The sequence below is a fragment of the Myotis nattereri genome (genome assembly GCF_964212035.1).
Source record: "Myotis nattereri genome assembly, chromosome: 1".
In the NCBI taxonomy this organism is placed as follows: domain Eukaryota; kingdom Metazoa; phylum Chordata; class Mammalia; order Chiroptera; family Vespertilionidae; genus Myotis; species Myotis nattereri.
The window spans coordinates 166,346,972-166,374,482 of record NC_138075.1 but is presented as its reverse complement, the minus strand read 5'-3'; the positions used below and the strand labels follow the sequence as shown (position 1 = coordinate 166,374,482).

Below are 27,511 nucleotides of genomic sequence, written 5' to 3'. Positions count from 1 at the left end.
GTCATAAGAAACATTGTGGCTTTATTATTTTTCTTTTGAATCACACAGGGGGGAAACCAGCCACCATGTCTAACGTATTTCTCAATTTTTTAAAAAAATATTTTTTTATTGATTTCAGAGAAGAAATGACAGGGAGAGAGAGATAGAAACATCAATGATTAGAGAGAATCATTGATCAGTTGCCTAGTGCATGCCCCCTATTGGGGACTCAGCCCACAACCCAGGCATGTGACCTGACCAGGAATCCAACCATGACCTCCTGGTTCATAGGTCCATGCTCAATCACTGAGCTATTCCATCTGGGCTATTTCTCAATATTTTATTAAAAGGGGCATCCTTAGGGCTCACATGAGTGTCCAGTGTGCAATTGTGCATGAATCTACTTACAAATCCATGTCTTCTGAAGCCTTTAGATTCCTTCTATATTATACTGAAGAAAATCAACTCTATTGTCCTGGCAAGTGTGACTCAGTTGATTTGGCATCATCCCTTGCATGGAAAGGTTGCCAGTTTAATTGCCTGCCAGGGCACATGCGCAGGCTGCTGGCTCCATCACCGGGGGGGGGGGGGGGGGGCTGTGCAGAAGGCAGCTGATCCATTTTCTACTCTCACATCAATGTTTCTCTCTCTTTCTCCCTTTCCCTTCCTCTCTCTCTAAAAATCAATAAAAATCTTTAAAAAATCAACTTCATTGATAATAGGTGTTCTCAAGTCAATATTTTAGTTTAAAGCAAGCTCCTAGAGCTGCTTATACTGCTGCAGCTACCACATTAAATCCAGCCTCTGTGATACATGCATCCATATCAGACATTGGGTACGATAAAAATTACATTCTGTCCTCTATGGTTTAACACTCTTAAAATTCATGCCACATATGTTTCTCAAAGTTTCTGGTGATATAAATTGACAAAACATTGCAAATGTTCCGGAGTCTAAACTATTCTTCTTTGTTAGACTTCACTCTTGTTTTCCCCAAGCCTGCGGAGACCTGACACTAAGTATAGATTACACGCAATAATGAATGGTTTGGGTGGGTCTTGAGGTGCACAGCTTATGCTTACCATGGTAGTGAATCAGTAAGTTTATAACATTGTGTTCAAGCAAAGCAGAGCTAGTTTTCTCAAACGTGGAGAAGGGCAAGCTTTTGCTGGTAAAGAAGACTTAGGAAAACTAGGGGTTTCAGGATGCTCAGCATTATTCACATTCACCCAGGTGTTCTCTTTCCAAATCTCGGCGTCCCCATTTTTCCCAATCAATGCTCTTCTAGTTGGTGAATCTGTAAGTTCACCTTACATTTTACTTCTTCAGGTTGTGCAATTAAATGTTGGGTCTTATTTTTAGCAGGCTTGGCTCTAAGGCTATAAGGAATAGTGATTCCATTGTCTGCCATAGAAGCTCTCTGGCTCCTTGTGACTTCAATGGGAGTTTAAAGCCCCAATCTTGTCATCTTTTTGTAAAGATCTTCAATGCAATAAGAAATAGTCTTCCATCCTCCCAGCTCTTAAAGTTATCATTACCACCACTTTACAGTTGTAAAGTGCAACAACCACTTTATCTGTCCTGGTACTTAACAGGCACTTTGTCAGGAGCAGCTGCTTATAACTTAATTTACCATGATGCCTTCAGATGCTATGGGTTGCTAGGATTCTATTTCACATTGGCATGGAATCTAGCCAGCCCTCAAAAACATTGCCAACCCACCAAAGAATTTTCTCAGTTAGGATCTATACAGCAATAGAACAACTAAACTATGTATTTCAACAGAGGGAATTGACTGTATGAATTGATTTCACAGGTGCTGAAAATCTGAATGAGCAAACAGGGAATACTGGAGTCACTTGGTAATGACTATGCAGAAAGCTACCACATTTAGACCTGGTAAAACAGAGGGAAGGAGTATGGGTTATCAATACAGAAAAGCTTACGTGAAAGTATCACATAGCTGTACACAGAATTTCCTGTCGGAGGTCTGTCCAACACCAAGGATAATGGTGAGCTGCCTGGGACAATGGAGTAGTGCAGTTGGAGGCTAGAAGCAAGGTTCTCTGCTGTGGTGCAATGTCCTGATAGGGCATTGCTATTAGGAACAGTGTGGAGGCAGGGAAAGAATGAATTCATTCTCCTTTGCTCTGCCTTGAAGTCCTGCTATAGTAGCTCCTATTATTGGCAGAACCTAATGGGATGCCTGTTGGCAAATAGCATGCAAATTCCTGCTCCAGTATCACAGAATATAGAGGATATGTCTGAACCTGAGGGTTAGTAGGCAACTGACCAGCACACCTATTACTGGGTTTTCTGTTCTCTTAATAGAGAGGGATATGTTGTCCAGCTTCACATCTTTGGGGTACCCTCCTCTGTTGTTAACAGTCGCTGTTCAATAATATAGGCTTGTGTCCTGTGAGATCAGTGTCATCTGCTTCTCTCACTTTTATGCGGAACTTGTTTTACCTTTGCCCCAGTGCCTCCTTCCTGTTCAATTAAGTTTGTCTTCCAGTGGTTCCTTTTCTGGGTGGACTGAGTTCTGAAAAGCAGTTATAGTTGGTTGGTTTTTAGAGCTTACAGGACCCAGAAGGCAATGTTCTGACCACCTATTCCTATGCCTCCTTTATTCACCTGTGAGCCGGAGCCTACATAGTCTCTTCAGGTTTCAGTGGGTGTTCTCAATCGTCCTGCTGAACTTTACATGCAGGTCGAAGACCCATTTGTGGATGAGCACTTGTTGACAGTTCACTTCTTGGAGTCTCTGGGCCATTGTAAGTCTCTTTGCCTCTTTCTGTGTCCTCCAGAATGGTTGCTTCTATCCACAGATCTTTCAGCAATTGCACCCACTTTGACACTTTAACCACTGAGCCTAACTGGCCAGGGCAAAAACATTTATTCTTAGAGAATAATGCGTTAGCTCTGAGGTTTTCCTAGATCCCTGCATCAGTGTGGGAAAGTTTTCTTGTATTTCTAGTTTATTGAGTATTTTTAGTTAAGAATGGGTGTGAGCGTTTGTCAATATATATCACTAGTGGCCTGTTGCACAAAATTTGTGCACTGGTAGGACTGATCAGGTCCTTCCAGTTGCTGGCCAGGGCCTTACCTCTGGCTGCCGGCCAGGGTGTACTTTCCCCAGCTGCTGGCTGCCAACCAAGACCTTCCTTTTCTGTGCCGCCCCCTCGTGGTCAGTGCACGTCATAGCTAGCGAACGAACTCCTGGTTGGTTGAACTCCCAAGGGCACACTTTGCATAAATATATATATATATATATATCAGTATAGGCATATGTATACATATGTATACTAGCCTATATAATAAAAGGTTAATATGCAAATTACCAAACAGCAGAACGACCGGTCGCTATGATGCGCACTGACAACCAGGGAGCAGGTGCCTAGGGCTATAGACATATATATATATATGTCTATTGAGATGATAATGTGTATTTTGTTGATTGCTTTTTGCATGTGAAACCAACCTTTCATTACTGGGTTGAATCTCTGTTGATAATGGTATATAATCTTTTTTTATATGTTTTTGAACTTGGTTTATCAGTATTTTATTGAAGTTTATGCCTATACTGATAAAAAATATCGATGTGTAGGTTTTTTTGTTTGTTTATTTGTTTTTGTTTTTTGCTTTGGTAATCTTGTTTTGCTATCATAGAAATACTAACTTCCTAGAATGAGCAGAAAGTATTCTATCCTTATCTACTTATGGAAGAGCTTATGAAAAATTAATCATAGTTATTAAAGTGTCTGGCAAAAGTAACCAGTGAACCATGGATTTTTTTAAGTAAAAAGTTTTTTTTGATTATTAATTCATTCTTTTTTACTTCAAATAGATAGACTCATATTTTCTATTTTTTTCTTGAGTCAGTTTCATAGTTTGGGTCTTTCTAGGCACATATCCTTTTTATCTATGTTACCTATTTTGGTGGCATACAATTGTTCATTGTATTCCTTATAATATTTTTTATTTCTTTAAGATTGGTTGTGTTGTGCTCTCTTTAATTTCTGATTTTCTTAATTTGAATTTTTTTCATCCCTTTGTCTGTCTAGTTAAAGTTTACTAATATTGCTCATCTTCTTGATAACCAACATTTGGTCTTGGTAATTTTTCTTTATTATTGTTCTATTCTCTATTTCATTAATTTCCTGTCTATTTTTTATTTGTTTGTGGTTGTTTTTTTTGTTTGTTTTTATTAGTCTTATCTTAGTAGTTCTGATTTTATGGGAGAATTTAAAAATGACTTTGAAGCCACTGCCATTTTGCCTAGGGCTAATATAGGAAATTTTAAAACTACAGAAAAAGAAATGTTTGTTGATATATGGCTTCCAGTCATATAAACTTTTTAATAAATTTTTTTGAGTAAAAAAATATGATGCTGTTGACCCATCATTAAAATTGTGCAATTTCTTTAGCTGTTACTTATAAAATTAATAACCATTTTGAAGAAGTCAGATTGATCAGTTAAAAATTATTTAATTTCCAAATTTTGTAGACCTGAGTTAGCTAATAATTAAGCCAGATTCTGCATATATATTTATACATATATGTGCATATGTGTATACATTTATATATTTACATATGTATATAATTATTTTATAAACATTACATATGTATACTAGCCTATATAATAAAAGGCTAATATGCAAATTACCAAACAGCAGAACGACCGGTCGCTATGATGCGCACTGACAACCAGGGAGCAGGTGCTCAATGCAGGAGCTGCTCCCTGGTGGTCAGTGCTCTCCCACAGGGGGAGTGCTGCTCAGCCAGAAGCCGGGCTCACGGCTGGCAAGCTCAGTGGCAGTGGCAGTGGCAGTGGCAGTGGTGGGAGCCTCTCCCGCCTACACGGCAGCACTAAGGATGTCCGACTGACAGCTTAGGCCTGCTCCCCTAAGCCATCAGTCGGACATCCCGCAAGGGCTCCTGGATTGCGAGAGGGTGCAGGCTGGGCTGAGGGACCCCCTTCAAATTCTGTGCACTGGGCCTCTAGTATACCTATATATGTCTATAATTTATATTCACATACATATATTTTCTATATTTATATACATGTATGCATATTTAATGTGTATATACTTTATGTGCATTTACACACACATTAAATACATATGTATATATACATGTATTTATCTATACTAATAAAAGGGTAATATGCTAATTAGACCGGGTCAACCGGCCATCTTCTGGACGTCTGACTTCCTTCTAGACAAAGCAATAGTGGTGGGGCCAAGGCAGTGGCAGTTAGGGGTGATCAGGCTGGCAGGGGAGAGAAATTAGGGATGAGATCAGGCTGGCAGGGGGCTAGGGGCGATCAGACCGGCAGGGGAGGGCAGTTGGGGGAGACCAGGCCTGCAATGCACTACATCTATATACAATGTGCACATTTACTGCTGTCATGTCCCTTTCTTCTCCACACTTCCTTTCCTTGTAGTTTTATGTACATAAAAATATATTTATATACACTTTTTAAATAATTTACATTATGATATGAATGCTATCTTTTTAATGAGACACTTGGCTCTGGGAAACTTGAATTTTCATAATATCACATAAAGAAACTTTGAATTCTTAAACATGTATAATTAATTAAAATAGGAATGAACTTTAAAAACTATGGGGTATGTATTTCATACGCATTATTTCACAGAATTCTTACTATTCTGAAAATTGAGTATTATCTCCATATTAAAGAAGCAGGCTCAGAGAGGTAAAGATCTTGTGCATAAGCACACAGCAAAGATTCAAACAAGGTTTGTAGAATTCCAAAAACATACTCTTTTTGATGTATAGCTCTGTAATGTCTCTTCAGGATTAGATGTGAAATACTTTCAAATACATGTATGCCTCCACATGAGGAGCCCGCACATTTTCCATATTTAATGGGAGTAAACGGAAGAACATGGAGGTGAGCTGACTAGACTTATTTTGTCTGCCTGAAAAATCTAGGCATTTACATATATATATATATATATATATATATATATATATATGTATATATAATTTAAAATATATATATGATTTAAAAATGTGGTGAAAAATAGAAAACTGACATTGTATCAACATATATTTCTGCAGGATTAAGTGGCTGGTATGCTTTATAGCTCTTTCTAATTACTAAGATTTGATTCTGTGTTCACAGGTTTCCTAATTCTGCTACAGTAAAATGGACACATGGCTTTCCAAAGAACAAGTCATTGATATTGACTTGTAAAGCTTTAGAACAGGTATAAATATCCCAGTTGCAATCATGAACAGAAACATGAAGAACTTAGTGATGAGTGACTTCTCCATTCTAGACATTCTGATATGATTGATTATGGAGAGTCATAAATGATGTGAGTGATCACTAAATGGAATAGCCTCAAGGGGAAAAGACCTTTGTCTAAGAAGATGAGTGTAAGAAGAGGGTGCAACATTCTATATGAACTATATTTAGGATTAGGAAGTGATATATGAGATCCTTCTATTGATATTCACGGGAACCCTGGGCTATTGGCGATCCTTAGGTAATGGAACTGCCTCAGGAGATAGCTGCTTAGTAAGAAGGGTTTTTAAAGTACTTTAGTTGATAGGACTTTTATCTCCTTAAGAACAGTACATTCACTGGGATTTCTGAAAGTCTTGAGGTTATCTGCATAACACAATTTTGTTATTTCCATCTCTCTCCAACCCATTATCCCATGTTGACCATTTTCAAAGAGAAAATAAATACTATATTCTAAATGTCAGTTATGTGAAATTGTAAAAGATTGCTTCACACCTACTTGTCTTTTGTTGTAGTGTAAAGGTTGCAGAATTTTACCAAGAGTAAACAAAAAGGCATGAGCTCCAATTAGTGCAAACATATCCCTTTTAATGGAATGATGACTAATTTTGATGCCTGATTATGAAATTTGTTGAGTGTGTGAACTACTGCCATGTTCCTTCCTTCTCCACACTCCAAGCCACCACACTATACTGCCCATGATTATCAACCAAGAGGCCTGAGGCTTCTGATAGTTTGCTTCTGCTTTCCTCTCCTCTGGAGAGTTTGCCTGTGTGTCACATTTAGTGGACACTGAGGGACTCTTGTCCAATGTTAGACACAAGGCAACTCTCTTTGCTCCTTTTTGAGATTCAAACTAAAATTGTTAAAATGACCTTGTGCTCCTGTTTAGAACTCCCTTTGAATTCAGAGCATAATGAAAACTGTCAAAAGAGATCTTAGCCTTAAACTACTCCTCCTACCACCCATTTCCTCTCTTATTCTTCACTTTTTCTTCCTGAAATCCAGCCCCTTCAAGTATATACTTGACCCTCCTGGAATTTCCTGCTGTGTTTCCTATGTTTGCTTCAGCCATTAAGTGAAGCATCAGGACCTTAAAAAACAAACAAATAAATATTTTCCTTTCTTGTTATTTTTTTTTATATAGTGCACGGTGGGATGGCTTCATCTTTTTATCTGGATTAGACCAAGTTAAAATAAAATGAAGATATAACTGCTTACAAGTGATTGTGAATTTAAGGGAAACAAAAATAATCTAACTGCATACCAACCACTGTGCCATGCACTTTTACACACGTTTAAGTAAGACTTTTAGCTTTGTGGGCTAACTAGCTTGTCCATTAAGAAGTAGGAAGACAGTAAACCAGACCAGAGCTCTGGATATTATTGGACTATCTGTTGTTTTTCTATTTTTCATGAAGTGATTGAAGGAGAGTTTATGGAATAAGATGATGAGTAAATCCAGTAACAGTTTGTGACCTCAAGAAGTTTAGCATTAACTGCAGGACAGACCTGTTCTGAGTAGTCTCATAATTCAGTCAGTAAGATGAAAATTTAAGAAAATAAAATTCAAGTTTTCAGAGCAGATAATTTTTATTCCTTCCACTATGTACACGCATACTAACTGAAGATGCTATTAAAAAGGTATTATTTTCTTTCTTTTTAACTTGATATTTTCTTCCTTATGAGCTTGGATTTATAATTTCTGGCAGTGTGTTGTGTGTGTGTGTGTATGTGTGTGTGTGTTGTATGTGTGTGTCTGTGACCTTGGACTAATGTTTTCTTTTTCTTTCTTTTAGTTACACCAGTTGTAAAATGAGGGTGGTAGTATCATGCTAAGATTAGCGAGGACCTTAACTAGATAAAGCCTGTCAAGTTTCTGTAGCTCTTGTCATTTGATGCAAGCACATTTGTAAATGACTAAAGATACAAAAATCAAGACTTTGCTTGACTTATTTTAATTTATATTATAAAGCTTCATGTATGTTGGTATTTTGTCTTCCTGCAAAATACCATAGGACTCAGAACTATACTCAGGGTCAAATCTAAGACAAAGCCATTATTATACATCATGGGCAAGAGTTTTACGATGAATAAAATGTGAATATGAAATAAAGTTATTCACATTTTAAATGTGTTTGATGATTAAAAAAATAAAGGCATTTGGTAAAAGTAAAGAAGATATCCCACTGCTTTAATATATAAACTGCCATTATGTCTCTACAGCCTTCTTTCTTAAATGTTTCACATTCAAAGTCTTACAACCCAATTTAGTTGGAGGGACATTTTAACCACAGTTTTCTCAAGAGTGTTATTTTCCTTTAAATTGTAGCTTTTACCCTTCATTGGATCACTGATTCTATTCGGTATCTATTAAAAGTGGTGACTTGTCTGCCCAGGAAAAAGTACAATGTCAGTCGAGGGTCTTCACTGAAAGCAACTCTGGTTGGCTCAAGCAGAAACATGATTTACTAAAGGATTGTAAGTAGCTCACGGAATGTTGGGGTGGGACAGAGAATTAGGTTTGCAGGCCATGTAGTTCAGAACAATGCCCAAACATACTACAGAATGCTGTTGCCCATCCAGAGCTGGTATCAACAACACTGGATGCTACTGCAGGAAACTTGACTTTTACTCTTTTTGGAAACTAGTTCCTGTTGATAATACCTTTGCCACAAAGTTTTGAGGCCTCATAGGAATGAGCATCATGGGTAAGTGCACAGTCAGAGTCAAATAGGCTGAGCCTATCAGTGCCTAGATAGCAAGACAAGGGGAAAGAAGCTAGTCCTGCCCTAGCTTGTTTGGCTCCATGGATAGAGCATTGCCCTGCAGAGTGAGGGCCCCCAGTTCAATTCCTCAAAGGCACATGCCCCGTTTGTGGGCTTGATCCCCAGTAAGGGGCGTGCAGGAGGCAGCCGATCAATGATTCTCTCTCATCATTGATGTTTCTCTCTCTCTCTTGCCTCTCCCTTCTTCTCTGAAATATATATGAAGCTAGTCCTTGGTTGGTTCATTGATTTAGCCAATATCGTCATGTAAGATCTGGGATGCTTACTGAGTACTAGGAAAATCATGAGGAATAACCCAAGATAATAGTTTGTGTGTTTTACAAAGTTCCTGAGAAGTCTGAAGATGACTCTGGCTGAGGAAAAGGGATTTTGTAAGAATTTTCTCTGGAAGTATCTGACGCTTTTGGCAAAAGCTATAGCACTGTTGTGGAAAATGAGCTATGGTTGAGTCAATAAAAATCAGTGGTATCACCCATAATGTCATAACAAATAATGGGAAATCCCAAGAAACAGGTAGGAAAAAGCTCACAAAGTGGTGATGTGAAAAAAATGTCCAATATGGAATTAAACAGTGACTTAACCAAGAAAGAAAAATTACAATGAGGCAAAATTTGAAATAGGCATATATATATAAATTTAGTCTCAAAAGCCAAGTAATGCGTAAACACTGTATGAGTCCATTTGGGCTGAAAAACTACAAACTACTGATTGGGTGGCTTAATTGACAGAAATTTATTTCTCATATTTCTGGAGGCTGGATGTCCTAGATCATGCTCCAGCAGGGTGCAGTTTTTAAACTTTATTACTTCTTTCTAGGCTCTGTCCCAAATACAGCAACACTGGGGGTTAGGGCTTCAACATAAGAATTTTGAGAGGACACAATTAAGTCCACCGCAAACATTTAGTATATTTTATGCAATATTGTTGATATTTTATGATGTTAGAATTTTGGGGCTAAGCATTTTTAACACAATCACATGTCATTGTGAGGAATACTAGAGCAATATCTATTTTTTGATATATGATCAAATATGTATTACATTTTTTGACATTAAATAATTTTTCTTTCAGTTACAGTTGACATAGAATATTCTTTAGCTTCAGGTGTACAGCCCAGTGACTAGGCATAATATAACTTATAAGTCAGCGGTTCTCAACCTGTGGGTCGCGATCCCTTTGGGGGTCGAACGACCCTTTCACAGGGGTTGCCTAAGACCATCAGAAAACACATATATAATTACATATTGTTTTTGTGATTAATCACTATGCTTTAATTATGTTCAATTTGTAACAATGAAAATACATCCTGCATATCAGATATTTACATTACGATTCATAACAGTAGCAAAATTACAGTTATGAAGTAGCAACAAAAATAATTTTATGGTTGGGGGTCACCACAACATGAGGAACTGTATTAAAGGGTCGTGGCATTAGGAATGTTGAGAACCACTCTATTAAGCGATAACCCTGATAAATCTAGTACCTATTTGACACCATGCACAGTAATTATAATATTAGTGACTATATTCCATATGCTGTACTTTACATCCTTGTGACTATTCTGTATCAATTTGTACATCTTCATCCTTTCACCTTCTTCACCCATCCTCTCAACCTCCACCAATCTGACTATCATCAGATTGTTCTCTGTATTTATGAATCTGTTTCTGTCTGCTTGTTTATTTTTACTATTTTTTTAAATTTCCACATATAAGTGAAATCATATGGCATTTGTCTTCCTCTGTCTGACTTATTTTACTCAGGACAAAACTCTCTAGGTCCATCCATGTTGTTGCAGATGACAATATTTCATTCTTTCTTATAGGTGAATCATATTCCATTGTATATATGCACCACTTCTTTATCCATTCGTCTACTAATAGACACTTAGCTTGCTTCCATATTTTGGCTATTGTAAATAATGCTGCAATGAACATATGGATGTATATGTCTTTTTTTGGCTTTGTTTTTTTTAATCCTCACCTTAGGATATTTTTCCATTATTTTTCAGAGAATGGAAGGGAATAAAGGAGGGTGGGGGGAGAGAGAAACATGGATGTGAGAGAGACACATCCACTGGTTGCCTCCCAAACATGCCCCAGCTGGGAGTAGGGAGTGAACCCACAACCCAGGTACATACTCTTGACCAGAAATCAAACCTGAGTCTCTTCTGTGCGCAATTAGTGCTCTAACCATTGAGAACACAGACCAAGGCATGTCTTTTCCATGTAATGCTTTGATCTTCTTCAGAAGTGGAATTGCTGGGTCGTTCTTTGTTTCTTGTTGTATAGCCTTTGTTTTAAGTAATGCTACCCCAGCTTTTTTGATTGTTTCCATTTTAATTAAATATATTTTTCTACCCGTTTATTTTCAGTCTCCGTGTTCTTTCAATCTAAAGTGGGTCTCTTGTTGACAGCATATCTGAGGGTCTTGTTTAGTTATTCATTCAGCCACCATATGTCTTTGGATTGGTGCATTTAATCCATTTGCATTTAAACTAATTATTAATAGATTTATATTTATTGCCATTTTATTATTCATTTTCATATTACACATATTTTGTCTTCTCCTTAAAGAAGCCCCTTTAATATTTTTTGTAATACTGGTTTGGTGGTAATGAACTCCTTTAGCTTTTTCTTGTTGGGGAAGCTCTTTATCTGTCCTTTGATTCAAATTGATAGCTTTACTGAGTAGCGTATTGGCTAGAAGACCATAAGATTAAAGGACCTCAGATGTAGTTTCTTTAGGCGTTTTAAAATTTTAAAATTAGGATTCTGCATTGAAATAGCAAAAAGGTATAATTCAATATTAAAAATAAATTAAAAAGCAACCAAGTAAGTATGCAAACAAAAAACCATGCCATTATTCATCAGAGGTTGCAAACCAGAGCATTGATTTTTACAATCATGTCAATCTTAGAGTATAAATTTGTCATCTTCTACAATAGTACTTTTCTATTTTAAATTATAATGAATCCATATCATTTATCCTCCCCCAACCTAGTTTAGAGTGTACGATTTGAACCAAGTTTCATTTGTCTGATAATATTTTAAGTAATCCATATTATTTAGATATCCTCAAAGGTTGGTAAGTGTTCCTTATTTGCCTGTGGCTAGGGCCACAGGGATTGTTGACTAAATCTATTTCTTTCCTTAAAGTGACACTTTTCCCTGTTTAGAGTAAAAAGCCCCACTGTGAAACCTGATTTCACTAAGCGATTTATTTGCTTACTTCATGGACATGTTTATAATGAAACATTTTTTAACTAGAGCAGGTTTTGTTTATGATATATGATGAGCATATAATTAAATTGGTAAAGAGACAGACAAAGCAAGTTTTCTAAGAGACCATAAATATGTTGACTAAATGAACATTTTACACACTTGATAACAATGAATTTATAGTTTTGTAAAATAATAAATATTTTTAGTGGTAATTTTAAATCAGATTAACTTGTATTTATTTTTTGGAGGAAGGTGTTTGGAATAATAAAGTGAACTCATATATTTTATTCCTACTCTGTTTTCCTTAATTATTTTACCTTAAAAATCCAAATTAATGGTTTATTTGGCTTTCTGTTTAGACAACTAATAATCTTTTCATATCATAGTAGCATTTATTAATTTTCAATAAAAAGGAAACTTTTTAATAAAACATGAACCTAACAATATTCTGGATCAGGCTTTGGGTTCTATTACTAAGGTATACAACCAATTGGCAGATAATAAACTTAAGCAAATACTAGTTGAATTTTAAATATATTTTATCTTTATTAAAGTGTATACTAACAGTATTTTAATTTATAAGATTATTTTAACTTATTAAAAACTGTACAAGGTAGAATTGCCATAGAAAGATATAAAAGTTTAATTTTGTTGTGTTTCAATAATTTAGGAAATTTTCTAGATATTCATCCTACTAATGTGATTAAGATTTTACAATAAACCTCTAAAAGTGAATGTTTGTGGTGTCTTTCCATCATTCTAATATTCATTTTTGTTGAGATATTTGAGAGACATAATAAATAGTATCCAAAGGATGTCTATGCCTAATCTCTGGAAGTTGTGGATATATTACATTTTATGACAAAGGAAAATTAAAATAGCAGATAGAATTAATGTTGTTAATCAGCTCACTTTAAGATAGGGAGATTTCCCCAGATTATTTGATTAATTACATAAGCAATGTAATCACAAAGCTTTTTAAATATGGAGGGACCTAGAAAAGGTTGAGGTGACTCAATCTGAGCGCTTGACCCACCCTTACTGGCTTTGAAAGTGGAGAAGGGGCCAAAGAATGCTGGTGGCCTCTAGAAGCCAGAGAAGAATTTAGGAAACTGATTCTTTGTAGAACCACTGTGCTGACACTGTGCCAGCCAGGAGTTACTCTCGGTGCCTAGAGGCTGCCCTCAGGTCCTAGTTACTTGGTCCTCTCATGACATTACAACTTATTTCTTTCATCTTTCCAGGCTATTACAACATGTCATATGTAATGTAACCTGATCATGGAAGAGATTATCCCCTCATACCCATACATCCTGCTACACTCAGGAGGAATGCATATACAGGTTGGATACACCAGGAGACAGGAATCTAGAAATTCTGTCTACCACACTCTAGGTCTCTCTTTCCCTCTCTCCACATACACACATACACACACATACACACACAGTACTTTGTCAATGTAGACATATCAACTTCATATAGTATTTAATTTTTTTTGCCATTTCACTCTCAGTAATTCTCTGTTTTAATGACAAGATCCCATTTGAGTCATAAAAACACCATGGAAGACCCTGGCCAGGTGGCTCAGTTGGGTGGAGAGTCCTCTTGTGCACCAAAAGGATGCAAGTTTGGTTCTCGGTCAGGGCACAAACACAGGTTTTGGGTTTGATCACTAGTCAGGGAGCCTGTGGAAGGCAAGCGATCAATGATTCTTTCTTCTCTCTCTCTTATTTTCTCTCTCTTCCTTCCTCTTTCTAAACATATCTTCAGGCGAGGGAAAACAAACAAACAAACAAACAAATAAAAAACACCATGAAGAAGATAAAGAAGATTAATTTCTCTGTGCATCCTTTCTCTTATGGCGTTCAGTTGCACATCTGCTATAACCAAAACCCCACAATTACTGACACTAACATTTCAGATAATCTCTTTTAATATTTATTTACATTAAACTTTTAATTTATGAGATTTAAGTAAAAATTAATGCACAGCTCTGCATTTATGGTGACAAATATCTGAAAAATTTTCACTGATCTAGCACTTTATATTCTCAAAGAGTCAAGTGATTAATTAAATCATAACTCTCCTACGAAAAATGATTGGGCATTTTTATAAATAAGAAATATTACAGCTAAGAACTTAAATCAAGTCATTCTGATTGTCCAGTAATGCATGCTCCTCAAATTAAAAATGTCTAATACACAAAAATATTGAAACATTTTCACTGAAAGATAACAATTGGTGTTATAAAATATATTTATTTCTACATAAATTTCTAAAAAGTATATGATACTTTTATAAGTAAAAAGGAGTTACAGACTATGTAAAATATTGTGTGTATGTACATGTGTGTATCAATTTTTTAAGTGCAGTTACAGACATGAATGGGAACTATGAAGCATTCGTTCAGAGCATATATGATAGGCTCTCCTCCCCTGTGCCCAACCCAGTTTCCTGACCCAACTATATTGACTACAGACTAAAAATGAACCTCTTTAACACACTGTGAATGATTCATTTTTTTGTTAGGGAAACTTAAAATTTTCTAAAAATATAATAGTAAAAAGTGATATGTTTAATGTATTAAGTTGATATTTTAAGAAATAAACTGCCATTTAAATACATCTTACAATTTTTCTAGGACTGCAATAACTCTGTAGTGAAAAACCATCTCATCTTTCTGAAAGAAGCTTATATATTTAACTAAAAAGAGTCATTTTGTTATAATCTGGGACCCAGGCAGCCATGCACTACAAATCCAATTTGGTTACAATATAAATAAATATCAATTTTATAAAAATCAGAAAGAAAAAAACGAAAGAGAAAAGTCACTAGAAATCACATTACTATCTCCCCACATACTACCGTTAATAAGGACAGATTTCCTTTTGGTTTTTATTCTTTCTTCCTGATGTGGCTGCCATATGGATCAAGTACATCTTGTGGGATACAATCACAAAGCATATTTATTCTTGTCTCCTCCTCCCTTTTTTCATTTATTCTGTTGACTAATTCTCCTCCTAGACCTAGTTCTTTTCCTGAATGGAATTTAGGGCAAGTCCCCAGGCTTATCTAGTCACTTTCAGATAATGAAATCTTCTCCAAACAGTACTTAATATTTTTAGTGCACTGTAATATTCAACATTTCAACTTAATTCCAAACATTTTCCTAGGCCATGCCTGCGTGTAGGCTGGGCAGTGACAGGAGAGAGTGCTCTCTTCTCTTTTCCTGACTGAGGTCTTTGCCCCTCCTTCTTCATCTTGTCAGTCACAGCGTCTGACCTCTGCAGGGGGAGGGAGGGTGAAGGAGGAGAGGAAGAGGGTCAGACACTCTTTATTTTTTTATTGAAGGGAAAGGAGAGAGAGATAGAAACATCAATGATAAGAGAGAATCATTGATTGGCTGCCTCCAGCACCCCCCCCCCCCACCGGGGATCAAGCCCGCAATTTGGGCATGTGCCCTTGACTGGACTCGAACCTGGGACCCTTCAGTCCCTACACTCATGCTCTATCCCCTGAGCCAAACCAACAAGGGCAACTCTTGACTAATACTGTTCAGAGTTGGAATGTGCTCTTTGGGCATGGAGATAGTTAAAAATGACTTTTCCTTCATGGGATACTTTCTTGGGCTCTGCATGGCCCCTTTGCCTCACTGGAGTTTTCAACTGCAGTTCCCTTGACTAGGCCATGGCCCATTTATCTTTCTTTCTTTTTTCCTGCCTGGTTCTCAGTGTTCCTCCATCACATACATGTTCTCTCCCTCTTGGGGGTCTCATTGGCCCTCTGGGTGGCGATCTGAGGCAAAATCAGGACAAACCCACCAAGCTGTCTCTCACAAGAGGCCACATCGGGTCTCCTGTCAGGATAGTTTTGAGGAGACAGGCAGATCCCAATGCAGAAGTACTGTTCGCCTCAGCAGATTAACCTGTCAGAGAATTACTCACCCCCGGATTTCTCAAACTCATCCTGACATCTGTCCACCAGGTACGCCGACTGCAAGAGACAGCTATTACGTTCCTTGAGCAGTTTCATTATTGCCCTCTCTTTTTATTTGAGGTGAAGGGAGAATTTCATTAATTCTTCTTCCTGGCAGAGAAAGGTAGATGAACTGCATGTACATCAGAACCCCACAGATTCTAGCCAGCTCTGCTGATCTACTTCCCCTCTTGATGTATATGAGAAGGTTGAAAACAACGGTTTTCCACAGCCTCCTTTTGCAAGTTCTAAAATATGCTCTCACACTTCATTTTGGGATATAACATCTATTTTCTTCATCCTCAGAAGAAGCTAAAAAAAAATATTTGGTTTTACCATTGTATTACATTAGCTTTAAAAAATGATAAACACTGTGCATATTAATGAATGTATAGTTTTCTTAGCAATCTTGTGATTCAATTATATATCCTGTCTTATTTAATTTTTACATTCTAAGCATTTTCCATCTTACTACATGTTATTTGAAAACATGATTTTAATGACTACATAATAGTTAATAATATAGATGCACTGTCAATTATTTAACCGTTTTCCATTGTCAGGCATTTGCATAAAAATTGATTTTTAGGTATTACAATATAATAAGCACCTTTCTGCCAATTTTTCTTTCTAAAAGAGGTAATTTATATTCTCACCAGTATTATTTAAACCAGTCCACTTTTGATAATCATTACCACATTTTTTTTCAATGTTATAGGTAAAAATAGTATTTCATTGATTTGTCCATTTGTATTCATTTGTTTAAGTGACATTGAAATATTTTTGCATGAATATTGGTATTTGCCCTATATGAAATGCTCCATCTTTTAATAGATAGGTTTATTTTTTATTAGTTTTCTATATATATTTACTTTTAACATATCCTTTTTAGAAATTCTGGTTGTAATCCCTTTTCCTTTCTTGTCTATTTATTTTTCACTTCTTTTGGTTTGAGGAAACTTTCTGCAACCAGGGGAGCAATGGGCAGCTGCAGCTCATCCCAGGCTAACTCCCTGAACCTATCTCCAAGGCCCCCTGTCCTCTGACTCCCAGTGAGCTAAAGCAGCCCAGCCTAGGGCTTTTTACTAGTATATGCCCTCCCTTCTTTGACTCTCCTAAGTTTTTGTGTGTTTGTTGTTGTTGTTGTTATTGTTGTTGTTTTTGCTGCTGTCCATAAATTCTGGCTTGCATTTAAAAAACCCCAAAAAGATAATTAATAGACATCAACCTCAGTGTGAATCAGCTCTCAAGATAATCTGATAAGGGTCCCTTAAAGGTTAGGGGATATCTGCAGGGGGGAGGGGAGGAGAGGAGGAAGGAAATGGCATGGGTGGGTGCCCTGGAAGGAGAGTGCACCAGAACCTTAATTTTCAGGGGTTTTAAAGGCTGGGCATTTAGGGGAGGTCTTAGGGGCAGATCAATAGAATATTCATTAGCTTTATGCTCATGTACCAAAATGAGATTTATTCTCTCAATTTGTCTGTACTTGGGTGTGGTTGGCAAATGGCACTAATTGGATTTCTGTAGTCTCCCTTCCTGAGTAGTGGGTTTTAAACTATTTGCCCTATGGTGGGGAGGAGAAGTGCAAACCATTTAATCTCTTTAAAAAATATATGTTTATTGATTTCAGAGAGGAAGGGAGAAGGAGAGATAGAAACATCAATGATGAGAATCATTGATCAACTGCTTCCTGCATAGCCCCTACAAGAGATTGAGTCTACAATCAGGGCATGTGCCTTGACCAGGAAGGGAACCATGAATTTTGGTTCATAGGTCAATGCTCAACTACTGAGCCATACCAGCCAAGCCAACCATTTACTCTAAAGTGTCATTGGTTTAGGGAAGATAAGATTTACTTGGTGACTGCAAAATGCTGTTTAATGATCTGTTTTAGTTTCCCTATTCTCATTGTTCTGGAATTTTCCTAGCTTTACTTTTCTCTAACCTTCCCCCCGCAGAGACTTCCACCCCAAAAATCTCTTAGGATTGATGAAGGAGGATGGTCTGTCTTCAGTAACTGCTTCCTGTTGATGATAATGGCCAATGTCGGAGGGCATTGCTCAGTTGCTAGCTTCCCCAGCCTCCAGTCTGGAATATAGGAAAAGCGAAAAGCTAAGCCATTCCTCAAAAACTCAAGATCTATCTTCTTCTTCCCACCTTTCAGAGTCTTCTTATGTTATTTGCTCTATGGTTTTGTCCATAGTTTTACTTATACTTAATAAAAGAAATAGTTGTAAAAAGAATCTATTCCATTTTGTCTGGAACTGGGACTCATGTTGCTCAAATCCAATTTACCCTCAATTATACTATTAGTGCCTCTAATGACTGATTTTAAAACAACTCACAAATACATGAATATTCGCAAGTGTTATATTTGTGCTTGGTATACATATTTATTTCTTAAAAATCTAACAGCTAGTCAAGTTAAAGAATCCTAGTTGATATACAAATAATTATCTTTTACAGTAAATCTCTGCTTTATCAATTTGGTAACTGTCTTCACAGATAAGGAGTGATTTTCATTTAGGTAACTTTTCTTCCCATGACAGTTAAAGTCTTAATACTAAAAATGAGACTCCAAAGTTGAAATTAATCCATTACAATATTTAATCTTTCAAATGCTTTAACAATTTGAAAGAAATGACAAGGATTATTCATGGCTTATTCTGCTAAGAGGATCTAATTATGTTTAATCATGTTCTACTAGAGTTAATATTGCATGTGGAATGAACGGACTTGTTTATCAGAAGAGTTTATGCCTGAGCCTACAAACATTTTCACATTGATTTTTTGCAAAGATGTTTAAGATACTTCAAGAGTATGTCCTTGAAACACATACTTTTTAATGATTTTTTATATCTTTAAAAATTGCACATAAAGTTATAAAAGGGGCAACATTATCTATGTAATTTAAGACTTAAACTAATACATTATTATGCAGACTTTTGAAATCTATTTAATATATTAGTAATTGCCTCCTAATAATGTACATAATTGCAGCTTTTAAATTTATAGTATTATTTAACATATGTACTGTTACATTGTTGACAAAGCAGTTTTAGGCTCTGATGTAATATAGAATTAATATCAAAAGGGATTTAATTAAATATTTTATAATAATGTTAAGTTCCAGAAGAAATATGTTGGTTATTTTGTTTGCCATACAACTTGAGAAAAATGTATATATTATGTATTTTGCAGATCATCTCAAAATTAGAATTTATGTGATTCGTAAAGCATATTTCTGTTACATAAGAATATTTATTGGCTATTGATTTTTATATTTTATTCATAGTGTCTAATGTAATACTCCAAATGCACATATTTGAATTAATATGTTAGTTAAAATGAGTACTATTTGTAAAGTGTGCAACAAAAATTATACGTGTGATGCTTTTTAATACTTTAATACTGGGGTTCATGGCATTTAGGCTAAAAGAGGTGGTATAGCACTGTGGCAAACAAGCTACTTTCTGAACTCAGCTCCATGAATGACTTAGTGGTCCTTCAAGCTATATGAGAAGGACATTAGTGTGTGACCCCTCTCCTTCAAAGATATTAGAAATTATTGCCTAAAAAGCATTATCAATACCTGGGAAATGGCTATTTTTTTTAAAAAAAAAATCTTTATTGTTAAGAGTTTTACAGATGTCCTTATGTTTTTCCCCCAATCGCCCCCTTCCACTCTGTTCCTGCCCCGCCCCAGGCCTTCACCACCCTATTGTCTGTGTCAATAGGTAATGCATATATGCATATAAATTCTTTGCTTAATCTCTTCCTGCTTCCCTTCACTCAGATTCATCACTCTATTCCATGTTTCCATGCTTCTGGTTCTATTTTTTAAAATTTTATTTTCTTGTTTAAAGTATTACAAATAGTAATACATATGTCTCCTTTTTTCCCTATTGACCTCCCTCCTGCCTCCCCTATCCCCCAGCACATGCCCTCACTACTCCCCCGGTGTCTTGTGTCCATTGGTTATGCTTATATGCATGCATACAAATCCTTCTGTTGATCTCTTACCTCTCCTCAACCCCCCAACCATCCCCTGCCTTCCCACTGTAGTTTGATAGTCTGTTCGATGCTTCTTTGTCTCTATATCTATTTTTGTTCATCAGTTTATAATGTTCTTTTATTCCACAAATGAGTGATATTATGTGGTATTTATCTTTCACTGACTGGCTTATTTCGCTTAGCATAATGTTCTCCAGTTCCATCCATGCTGTTGCAAATGGTAAGAACTCCTTCTTTTTTGCCAGAGCGTAGTATTTCATTGTGTAGATGACCCAACAACTCTAATGAATGAAATGAACTGATGAGTAAAATAGAACCAGGACCTTCAAGATGATGATCAGCAAGAAGGTGGAGAGGGAGAGTGTGTGAGAGAGTGAGGGAGTTATAGAGGAGTGTGTGGACGTGTGTGGATTTTGTCAAATGCCTTTTCTGCATCAATTGATATGATTATATGATTTTTTATCTCTCAATTTATTTATATGATGTATCACGTTTATTGATTTGCAGATATTGTACCATCCTTGCATCCTGGGAATAAATCCCACTTGGTCATGGTGTATGACCTTTCTAATGTAATGTTGACTCTGATTTGCTAGAATTTTGTTGAGAATTTTGGAATCTATGTTCATGAGGGATATTACCTGTAATTATCTTTCTTTGTAATGTCTTTATCTGGTTTGAGGATTAGGGTAATACTGGATTTCTAGAAAGAGCTTAGAATCAATTGTTGATAGATATGTATGTATTGCCATTTTACCGTTCATATTTTTTGTCTTTTCTCCTCCTCCTCCTCCTCCTCCACCTCCCTCTTCTTCTTCTTCTTCTTCTTCTTCTTCTTCTTCTTCTTCTTCTTCTTCTTCTTCTTCTTCTTCTTCTTCTTCTTTTCTTCTTCTTCTTCTTCTTCTTCTTCTTCTTCTTCTTCTTCTTTTCTTTTCTTCTTCTCCTTCTCCTTCTTCTTCTTCTTCTTCCTCTTCCTCTTAAAGAACTAGAAGCCCGGTGCATGAATTCTTGCACAGGTGTGGTCCGGTTGGCCTGCCCCCATTGGATCCAAACAGGGCTGGGGCCAGCCAAGGAGAAAGGGTCATGGGAGGTTGGGTGGGGCCAGATGGCCACAGTAGTGCGTGGCATAGCGACTGGTCATTCCGGTCATTACATCATTCCAGTTGCTTGGTTTATATATATATAGAAACCCTTCAACTTTCATGTAATACTGGTTTAGTGGTGATGAACTCCTTTAGCTTTTTTGTTTGTGAACTCTTTACTTGACCTTCAATTCTAAATGAGAGCTGTGCTGGCGAGAGTAATCTTGGTTGCAGGTGTTGTTATTCATCATTTTGAATATTTCTTGTCACTCCCCACTGGCTTGCAAAGTTTCTGTTGAGAAATCAGCTGATGGTCATATGGGAATTCCTTTGTAGGTAACTAACTGCTTTTCTCTTGCTGATTTTCAGATTTTTTCTTTGTTTTTAGCCCTTGGCATTTTAATTATGATCTGTCTTGGTGTGGGCCTCTTTGGGTTCCTCTTGTTTGGGACTCTCTGCACTTCCTGGACTTGTAAGTCTATTTCTTTCACTAAGTAGGGGAAGTTTTCTGTCATTACTTCTTCAAATAGATTTTCAATATCTTGCTCTCTCTCTCTTCTCCTTCTGGCAGCCTCATAACATGAATGTTGGTGTGCTTGAAGTTGTCCCAGAGGCTCCTTACACTGCCTTCATATTTTTGGATTCTTTTTTCTCTTCACTCTTCTGATTTGGTGTTTTTTTGCTTCCTCATATTCCAAATCACTGACTTGATTCTCTGAATCCTCTACTACACTGTTGAATCCTGGTAAATTATTCTTTATTTCAGTTAGAATATGTTTAATTTCTGACTGGACCTTTTTTATGTCTTTGACATTCTCAATAAGATCCTTTAAAGTCTCACTAAATCCTTTGAAGTTATAATTAAGTCCCTTAAAGCTTTCATTAAGATCCTTGAGTTTATAACCATTGTTTTGAACACTAATTTTCTTCCATTTTTTTCATTTGTAACATGTTTCTTTGTCTCTACTTTTGGCTGCTCCCCTGTGTTTGTTTCTATGTATTAGGTAGAGCTGTTATACCTTCTGAAATTGGTAGAGTGTATTTGTGTATTAGGTGTCCTGCAGGGTTCAGTGGCTCAGCTTCCCTAGTTATCTGAGCTGGGCATGCTAGTTGTGCCTCTGTAAGGGCTGTGTGCACAGTCTTGTTGTAGTTGAGACTTGATTGCTATTAGTGTCACTGGGAGGGATTGACCTCCAGGCCAATTGCCTAGTGAAGACTGGCTGTGACTACAGTGGAAGAGCAGCTGTGCAGTAGGCACCCTTATGGAGAAGGACTTGCTTCAGTGGGGCTTTGGTACTCACTGAGTCTGCCCTTAGAGTGTGTCGCTCATGGATGTGTATAGTTGTAATCTGGTATGGTCTGAAACTGTCCACCAGGTTCACTGTCTCTGAGGCCTCCCAGCAGATGCAAAGTCAGATACAGCCTGGGGCCACCTGGCAGGAGCTACAGAGAGGTCTGCAGATGGCTGCTACTTGTATTGTGCTTGTGAAATGTCCAGGTGAGGCCAAGCTGTGAAGCAAGGCAGGCTAGTGCTAGTGTCTGGTATTGGGCCTTGCTGATGCCATCTGCTGCTTATTTAAGCAATTTTAGAAAAGTCTGAAGCATGATCCAGGATAGGTCATTCATATGGAAAAGCTGCTTCTAACAACTTGGGTGGGGCTGCAAATTGGATAGGGTGGGGTCTCAGGGAATCACTAACTAGAGTGAACAGTGTCAGCCAGGCTGATGGAAACTCAGATATGGCTACGATAAGGGAGGTCCCAGCACAGGAACCTTGTGAGCACCCCCATCTGGGAGAAAGCTGCCCCAGAGTTCCTGCCATGATGCCAGAAAATCCAGTTCCTTCTCATATGTCCCTGAACCCCCCAAAGCCACCACCCCAGCACCTGCGCTCAGAGAGAGTGGAACCATGTAAGTTCCTGCACCTGACCTTTAAGAGGAGCTGTCTGGGTCTCCAGTAGCTGCCGTGTCACTCAGCCACAATCCCTGCTAGTTTTTACGACCTGAATTTACAGAGACTTCTTTTACCAGTTCTGGATGTTTGGGCAGAAGGTCCTGTGTGGGGCTGGGACCCCTTGCTCTTCACAGTAGGCCTCCATGGCCAAGATATCCCCCCTGATTAAAAACACACCACATGTGGGCATTGGACCAGCCCATTCCATGCCTCTGCCCCTCCCACTGATCTACTGATCTCAATGTGCTTTTTTCTTTACTTCTCTAGTTGTAGGACTTCCATTCAGCCAGATTTCAGACAGTTCTGAATGATGGTTGTTTTGTATTTTAATTATAATTTTGATGTGGGTATGGGATACAGTGAGTGCTGGAGTTTCCTTTAGCCTCAATCTTGGTTCTCAGAAATGTCTATTTTGAAATCTAAGGAATTCTGTTCTCAAGTAATTTTGTCTCCTATGGGAAAAGGAAATACATATCCTCATATCCAAAATATTCTTCAATGATCAAGTCACCATATGTAGAAGCAGAGATGTTACAATTCTATGTCCTTAGCAATAATGAGGTTGGAGATATACCAAAACCATCTCTAGAGATATTTATTGTGTGGGATATTTCAGTATGTAAATGATATAAAACTCCCTATCTTCTCAACAACAGACTTCATTTGCATATTTTCCCTCATGAACCCTCTGTTTGGAGAAATTTTCTCTACCAAATCACCAGATTAATTTGCAGTCATTTATTTATTAAAGAAATACTGTTGATTGCCTGCTATAAATCAAGCATGATTTTGTATCTTGTAGACACAATTCACATCCTGTAGCTTAAAATATTTCTCTATTTCATAGTAATCAAAGACATAGGCAAATTTCTGATAGCTTCTGATCCTTAGGTAAAAACCAAGGCCATTATACTGGCTTGTTATAACACCAGACAAAAGTAAAATATCTTGGTACTTTGCTTTTCTTCTTTAGCTTGTATATCCTGTTTCTAAATTTAGAAAATAGCCCAACAGCCTTTTATTAATAACTGCAGGCACCTAAGGGTACAAAGAATTCCTCTGGGAGCGGTTGTCTTATAGCTTGAAACTCTGCTGATTTAAACACTAAGATCAAATGTCAGAAGTTTACTAGGATCTTTATTAAATTCTCTATTTGGTTAATTATATATAGTTCCTGTATATATAGTGAGCATTATTAGGAATGAAATTATCTACATCTCTAAAAATTGCTCATATCTCTCATAGTTTCTCTTACTATTTTTCATTGTATTCTGAATTTTTAATGATATTCCTACTCCTTATAATTTTTAATAAAATCCAGTTCACATAAGAATTACATGCATGATATTAGTGTAGCATGAGATTCTCATGGTACAAACTGTGTGTGTGTTTGTGTGTGTGTGTGTGTGTGTGTGTCTGAGGGAATTAATGAAAATTTGACAAAACTCTATCTTTACATTTCTTAATAAGCATGTTATTTGCATAAGGCCTCTTGACTTATAGTTATGTCACTGTCATGAAAAATTGGTTATATAATTTAAGTGTTATATATAATAAAACAGTAGTGGCCTTCAACATTGTATAGCCTATCCTCTTTTTTTCAAATATTTTCAGACTTCTATCTTTATTCCTGTTTTACCTATCTTTTTATTGTATTGAACCAGTTACTTAAGAAATATAATTTTGATGCATCACTTTCCCATGTATTGTCTCAGTGGTCTGTGCGAGGCTAAACTTGGGGGAACCCTTGATAATCATGCCCTTGTGAGTATCCTGCCATATCAACTCCAGGCATGGCCATGTGACTATCTCTGGCTAATGCAACATTAACATTAGACATTAATCTATATTCTTAAAATATTTTTCATGGATTCCAGATACCATGATATATGAGGAATGCCAAGTAGCCATGTGGAATGGTTCACATGAAGGAAAACTGGGTTCCTGACTGTCATCTCAGATGTCTACCATGTGAATTAAGCCATTTGCACCTCTTTTGTCCAGGAGTCTACCTGATGCTATATTGTAGGAAGAAAAAATTCTCCACCACTGAAGAAGGCACCAGAACAGAAAGTTTTGATACTTTTTAGACAAAGAAATAATAAATTTATGAAGAAATAATAAGACTAAGTGGTTTTAGATAGGGATAGCAAATTGTGGGGAAGTGACTAGTAGATATACGACGGGGGTGAAATACTAGAAGAAGATAGAGATTATTTTTGTAAGTTGGTAGAGACTCATTTCAGCATGGACTCCTAGTTTCAAGTAATAAGGATGTTCTTTCTTCCTAGTAGAGGAAGACCACCTTCTCATAAGAATTTATGGCCTGTTTTAGGGTAGAAAGGTTAAACCAGAGAGCATTTCTAAATTATCTTCAGCTCGAAATAATTAACATGACAAAGCAGCATATTTTGGGGTGGCATGTCCTGAACTCCTTCAACATGAAGCAAAGGAAATTCATGGTCAATGCACTAAGCCACATAACCATTACTATTAAGGTTCAGAATTGTTTGTTACACATCAATATATAGCAAAACATGGCATGGTATTTGCCCCGTTTTTTTTTTTTTTTTCCATAGCTAGATTTAATTCCTCAGAGCATCTGTGTCAGGCTATCTACTCAACAACTGTATTTCCAAATACAATCTATATTTTAGAAAAAAATGAAAAGAAATGGCTTATTCCTGAAGGAGCTTATAATCTAGTAGGAAAAGCTATGACATTTATAACTAAATTTGAGACTGAATGTGATAGGTTTCTTGAGAGTTTCAGAAGTAAAGTATTATGTGGTTGAGTTGAGGATGAGTGGAAATGTCACAGAGGTATTTGGTGGCCATGAAAATACATCACTCAGATATTGTGTTGAGAGGAGAATAGTTGACCTTGAGTGCTAGCAGCTGACTCTCTTGCCCCACACCTGTCATCCACCCTTTCCATTAGCTCTAAACAGCCAATGACTGAGCATGATGATGGTACTAGTTCTGGTCCATTCTTTTGAGATGTGCAATTCCTCAAATGGGAAACTTTGCCTTGAAGATTTCAGATTGGCTTAGCTAAAACTTTCATAAAATTGTACTGCATGATTCAATTATTGCCTCATGCTCCTTTCTTCTACCTTTCCTTCACATGTTTCAGACTTGTATGTCCTTGCCTTCTTCTCCCTTGTCTTTAGTTTCCACAGGAACTTCTTGCAAAATATTTTTTTCTTACATATCTAATCAAATTTTTGAATTTGTTTCTCAAAGAAGCTGAATTAACACACCATGTGTTTTGGGCCTCAAAGACAGGATTTGAACACCTTAAAGAATTACATTCAAGGTGATAAAAATAATGTGCAAAGTGTCTACAGAGAGGGAAATCTTGATTCATATAAAGAACAAAATTTGACAAGATGCTAATGAATAGGAAGTAGAATCAAAGGAATAAGATAAGTAAAGTAGGGTATGGTTTTAAATGAAATGCAAAGGAGTTTGAACTTTGAAATAGATAAAGGGGAGGCATAGAAGATTTTGCATAAAGGAGTGACATAATCTGAGTTTTGCTTTAGGAAAAGTAACTGAGGAAGGCTGAATTAGAGAGATAACAGGTGCAGAACATTAATTAGGAGACTATTGCATCGAAATAAGCCAGTCAGAGAAAGATAAATATCACATGGTCTCACTCATTTGTGGACTATAATGAACAACATAAACTGTTGAACAAAAACAGATCCAGAGACAGAGAAGCATACCATCAAACCTCAGAGGGAAGGTAGGGGAGGGTGGGGTATGGGGAACCGATATAGGGTTGAGCCTTGGACTGACCTGCTGGCAAAGTCACATTAGAGGGCTCAGTCCTCTTAGCATAATTAGGCTTGACCTAATAACACTCCCTGGATCTTATCTGGGAGGCTAATGGGCTGAGGGAAGTGCAGGAAGTATAGCTACGGTCAAAACAGGTGAATCTCACAAGAACTGTGTAACTATGGTGACCACTGCCTTGTTTACCTCTGACTATAAAAGGTTGATGCGGCCTGAGCACCAGTGGAAGTCCTTCCTCTGGAGTTGGACTTACCTGCCTGGCCCCCCAATATTCCTAAATTATCTCTTGTCTTTTCTCTTTCATTTGTGTGCGGCTCCTCTTCCAGATCCTGAACCCTGAACCACGCTGGACGTGGAGGGGAACATTTACGACAGTGGGGGAAAAGGGGAGAGATCAACCAAAGGACTTGT

At 37.0% G+C, this 27,511-nt stretch overlaps 1 long non-coding RNA gene across 1 annotated transcript in view; it reads left to right on the top strand.

Moving 5' to 3' along the window:
• Positions 1 to 18,300, top strand: part of LOC308532051 — a 30,608-nt gene extending 12,308 nt beyond the window's left edge. The window contains exon 3 of the long non-coding RNA XR_013996954.1: positions 18,209 to 18,300. This is a non-coding gene — a long non-coding RNA (uncharacterized lncRNA). The remainder of the gene's footprint in view (positions 1 to 18,208) is intronic.
• The last annotated feature ends 9,211 nt before the right edge of the window (positions 18,301 to 27,511 follow it).